Here is a 6000-nt window from a genome sequence, read left to right as displayed (position 1 = left end):
AGTGAAAAAGTTGGCTTAAAGCTCCACATTCAGAAAACTAAGATCATGGCATCTGGTCCCATCGCTTCATGAGAAATAGATGGGGAAACGTGAAATAGTGTCAGACTTTATTTTTTGGGGCTCCAAAGTCACTGCAGATGGTGACTGCAGCCATGAAATTAAAAGATGCTTACTCCTTGGAAGAAAAGTTATGACCAACCTAGATAGCATATTAAAAAGCAGAGACATTACTTTGCCGACTAAGGTCCATCTAGTCAAGGCTATGGATTTTCCAGTAGTCATGTATGGATGTGAGAGTTGGAGTGTGAAGAAAGCTGAGCACCGAAGAATTGATGTGTTTGAACTGTGGTGTTGGAGAAGACTCTTGAGAGTCCCTTGGACTGCAAGGAGATCCAGCCAGTCCATTCTAAAGGAGATCAGTCCTGGGTGTTCATTGGAAGGACTGATGCTGACGCCGAAACTCCTATACTTTGGACATCTCATGCGAAGAGTTGACTCATTGGAAAAGACTTTGATGCTGGGAGGGATTGGGGGCAGGAGGAGAAAGGGACGACAGAGGATGAGATGGCTGGATGGCATCACCGACTCAATGGACAGGAGTTTGAGTGAATTCCGGAGTTGGTGATGGACAATGAGACCTGGCGTGCTGTGATTCATGGGATGGCAGAGTCGGACATGACTGAGCGACTGAACTGAACTGAACTCATTCAACCCATATATCCCAGTTCTACGATTATCTCTAGAAATGTTTATTACTTGGGTCCAAATGCTAAATGAGTTTAATCAGGGTGATAGTTATAAAATTATTATGGTACCACTTCCTGTACACATTAACTTTAGACACAAATTATTAAATTAGTGTTTTTAGTGAATTTTGCTAAATGAACAAAATTTATCTCCTTTATAGAAATATTTGTTTTCAAGTTAGATTATGAGTTCTGTGTGTTTCTGATGATTTTGAATGAAAGATGAACACAAAGAACTATATATTTTTGCAGCTCAGTGTTTGATTTCAGATACATTTCATCATCTGGATAATGGTCAAACTGTGGAGGCCTGGGTACTGCTCCCATTTCACCAGTGACTATGATGTGATCCTGGGTCTGTCAAGACTATCACATTTTAAAATTTTTCATCTCCTCACAGATTTAAAAATATTAATAAATCCCTCCTCCAGAGTTTACAAATAAGTAGACAGAAGCCTATAGGAATTAACTGAGTTACAAAGACATTATATTTATGGGATTTTTCAATCAAGAATACCTGAGTGGGTTGCCATTTCCTTCTCCAGGGGATCTTCCCGACCCAGCCAGGGATCCAACTCAGTCTCCTGTACCTCCTGCATTGGCAGGAGAATTCTTTACCACTGAGCCACCTGGGATCACGTAAGAATCAGATCATGAGAGTCCCTTGGACTGCAAGGAGATCAAACCAATCAATCCTATAGGAAATCAGTCCTGAATATTCATTGGAAGGACTGATGCTGAAGCTGAAGCTCCAATACTTTGGCCACCAAATGGAAGAACTGACTTATTTGAAAAGACCCTGATGCTGGGAAAGCTTGAAGGCAGGAGGAGAAGGGGATGACAGAGGATGAGATGATTGGATGGCATCACTGATTTGATGGACATGAGTTTGAGCAAGCTCCAGGAGTTGGTGATGGACAGGGAAGCTTGGCCTACTGTAGTCCATGAGGTTTGCAAAGAGTCAGACATGACTGAGCAACTGAACTGAACTGAGCTACCTGGGAAGTGGTAACTCTTTTTAATGGTTATTATAAGTATAGAATGAAGAGAGAGAAATGAAAAATATTTGTGAATTCTAGATTGTCCTCCGTTATGGCTGAGACCATTTTCCAACAATTCTGGTTTCTGACACTTGGACCTTGACTCTGAAGTCCCTTATTGTAGTGAAATAGATACAGCAAAGTATGTATAAACATGAAATCTATGTCTTAATTTAAAATTAGTGAATAGTGGAAAATATTATAGAAATTACTACATTTCTTCCATTTTATCCCTCAAAATAGCAATTTTAATTAACAGCTATCATCAGAAATGTTTCCATATCACAGATTCTTTTCTTCTGTTTTCCTAATTACAGTATATATGTATCTAGTATTGTAGAAAGTTAGCAATTTGTCAGCCTAGAATAGCAAACAGAATATCAGGGACACTGTGTTTGAGCACATTTCCAGTTTATAAGCAAGTCTTGGTTGGATGGCTCTGTTTGTAAAATAGAAATATGGTCAACAGACCCTTAGTCCCTACAGTCCACAGAGAAGACTAAATCTGCTTCTGATTCTTACATGATCAACTACATAAAATATTGATACAGTTAAGTGATGCATTGCCGTTCATCTCTTTGTACTCAAATTCCATGTATATTTACAAAGGGACACTGATCTGGAAGCAGATTGAGACAGTTATCTTAATATATTAAAAGTTGGTACAACAGATTGCAAAATAAGTTTATTTTCCAGTTCTCACACTTTCCATTTGTATACAGAGTTTGGACCTACATTTTGATCCTAGCTTCTAGTCTATTTATTTTCTTTCCATTTTAAGCTTAATTTACAGAATTAAAAACCATATAATTTACAGATCCTAAAAACCGAATTCTATTACCTCTGTTGTGTGCTCTCCTACAGTGCATGTCCAAACAATCCCAACAACTCGATCCAACAGTCCGTGTGATCCTTTAGTTGGAAGGAATGTGAAAGGTAGGAGGTCGGCAGTGTCCATATTCTTAATGAATGTCAGCCCTTGAAGCTGGGGTCACCTGCAATAAGAGATTCAAAAGCTGCTAATTAGCATCACTACTTTAAAGTAGAAGAGGAAAAATCTATCAGGATCCTGGTCAGTTCGTCTATAACAGCTTTCTACAGCCTGGATGACCTCTCTAGGCAGGGCCCGTTACGGAGACAATAATTATGTATCTAACAACTTCTTTTATGATGAACTGAATTAATCAGAATGTTTCCCTGCAGAATGAAAATTAAATATAAAGCCCTATTCAACATTCTGAACCTAGTTTACAAAGTTTGTTTGAATACAAGCAAATATACAAGTGAACAGTATCCTATCACTGGAACAACCCAAGAACACAAAGTTCTTGGAGAGTGCTGGACTGCTATACAGTCAGAAAGTTGGTATAAGCTCTGGAAGGTATATCTTCTTTCATAGAGGAAACAGCTAGGAAGGTATTATCATTAAGGACAAATAGTTATTACTAGAAGTGTCTTTATCTTTAGTTCTTCCTTATTGCAAGAACTACTCTCTTGCCAAAGGATAGCCTTTAGTTTCTGTTGAGAACACTCTTACAGGATCAGATCAAATTCTGGGTTTTTTCCTTGGACTCTAACAAAGGCTGAGAAATGCCCTCTGCTTGCTTTTAAGCTGGCTTCCCCTCTGAGAGGCAGCTGCTTCTGGTTTCTGGCTCCGGATGAATCTTTCACTCAGGGGGTTGCTGAGGAAGCAGATCTGCTCAATATGAGTTGTTGCATATTCTCCAGCCCTCCATATTCCCAGCCTGAACTGTTGGGCTTTACCCCTCGCAGCTTAGTAACAGCATCTGAAACCCTCGGGATAAGAGAGAGCTGGGCAGATACTGCTTTGTTCTGCCTGCCTCTTCTCTTGTACCAGAAAGAACAATAAACTACAAAGTTGTGAATCCCAGTTTTGCCTTTGCTATTTGTTTGTCCATAGGCAAGTTACATACCTTTCTATATTTTAGTTTTATTATCCTTAAATTAGTAACTATAGTTTTGACAAGATTGTTCAGAGTCATATGTGATATTTTATGTAAAACATTTTGGAATAGGGTAGGACTTATATGGGCTTCCCAGGTGGCACTAGTGGTAAAGAAGTTTCCTGCCAATGCAGGAGAGGTAAGAGAAGTGGGTTCGATCCCTGAGTCAGGAAGATCCCTGGGAGGAGGGTATGGCATCCCACTCAAGTATTCTTGCCTGGAGAATCCCATGGACAGAGGAGCCCAGTGGGCTATAGTCTGTAGGGTCACAAAGAGTCAGACATGAGTGAAGCAACTTAGCATGCACACACACGTGCACAGGGCTTATATAAATAGCTATTTTTCCCCTCTGAAACTTTTTATTAAGCTTCCAAGAAACAGGAGAGATTAATGGTAGGTGGGGAATAGTCCTGAGGATTTGTGTTGGCAGTTCCTCCATGATATGACCAATTAAGATGCTGTTTTTTGAAGAAACATGTACTTCTGTCCCTGTGTGCCTTATCTCACCCACAGTGGGACCCCCTCTACCTGTCCGTATGCCTAAAGATCTTCAGAGTTTCTTCCCTCCTTAGTTGCAGGTGGGATGGGGAGTCTAATAAGAAATATTTTCTAGTACAATGCCTCTCTACTAGATGCCACTTGTGTGCCAATACATTCCGACTTTTATAACAGTGCTTTCTACAAAAGAAGGAGCAAGAATGTTATGGTCTAGCTAATAGAAGTGACTGTATACCTTTAGAAATATCTTGCAAAGTATATTGCCTCCATTTTTCCTCATTGTTTCATCTTCATTTCCTTAAAACATATACAAATACATGCTAAGATAATTAATAAATAAGTAAATTAGCTAGGGGTTGAAGAAGGACTTGGCCAGTTAGAGACTGGAGAGAGCAGGGGACAATGATAGTGAGAAAGATGAGGGGAGACAGTACAAAGTAACCTCAAGAACCTAAAACTTAAATTAGTAGGAAGGGTGGATGAGAATCCTTGGAATGCTCACAGATTTATAGACATTTAAGTAGAGTACTTGAGGAATACTTTGGTCTTGGTACTATTTCAGTAGTCCAGGCAGAAGTGAAATGATTAAGTGAGCAAATTTTGACACTGAGAAAGTTGGAATGCATTATGTGTGGAAGATGCTAAATGGAAATAGATTTACACATGAAGTAATAAACTGTCTATAAAAGTAGAAGAATGAGTCATTTCTGGTGACTTGGAGGTCTCATTGATGTGTTGAGTCTGGATATGGTCACATCCAGAATAAAGAGGATCAGTTGTATGTTTTAGATGCCTAGGGAGATGGGAAAGTGCATTGGAGGAGGTACTTAGGTCTCTCTGCCACCTTTTCTTTTCTGGGGGGTGAAGGGTAACTCTTCCAGAAAAAATAGCAGGCAAAAGCCTTGAGAGTTCAGAGTTCTGGCAATAATGATCTTCTCTGACTCACACTTTCATACGAAGAAGTTAAAACAAGGGTCCAGAGCAACCCCACACACTCACCACAACCTTAGCACCATAATACACCTTGGAGATCATTAGGCTTAACCCCTACTTGCCTTTTCTCCCTTTTTATAGCATCTTTGCAAGAAGCCTGGGGCCTCCAGGTTATTCTCTATCACTTCTCATCTCTATATTGCTGTGTACCTCTCCAAATCCCAAACATTTCCACTGTTCCCCTTGGAACTCTTCGTCTGGACACTAGGTATCCAGACGTAGAACTATCCTTAACCCACAGTGTGACTCTGAGTAAGTATGTTTGTTTAGATTTCATCATCTGAAAAATAATGTTGTCAGACTAGGTTGGTGGTTCTTAGCCTGGGGTTGAGGGGCTGATAAGCCTTCAGTGGGCTTCAGGTGATATGTGCATCTCTTATACTGTATGCAAGATTTCGAGGCTATGTGCCCAAGTGTACATTTTTTTCCACATACCAAGATCTGCGACCCTGAAATGGAGTAGAAGTCCTTGAAGTTCCTTACAGTCCTAACTTCATATGATTCTAAGTTTTGAAGGTGGATGGCAGAAGACCGTTTGATGTTGCACTGCCACAATTAGGAGGCAGTCTCAGTCCTGCCACATCCTGAGTTATTCATGCCTCTTTTCTCACCTTGGTTTATATCGCTTGTAAAATGGCACTGAACTAGATTATTCAAACAGTTTCTTCCAATTGAATAAATACATGTAACAAACCAGATGAACACAAAGAAACAAAACCTGGTAGTAAGCTTGGAAATTCAGAGATCCCTGCTGAGTCC

The sequence above is a fragment of the Budorcas taxicolor genome, chromosome 9 (assembly GCF_023091745.1).
Source record: "Budorcas taxicolor isolate Tak-1 chromosome 9, Takin1.1, whole genome shotgun sequence".
Taxonomy (NCBI): domain Eukaryota; kingdom Metazoa; phylum Chordata; class Mammalia; order Artiodactyla; family Bovidae; genus Budorcas; species Budorcas taxicolor.
Note: the sequence above shows the minus strand (reverse complement) of the source record.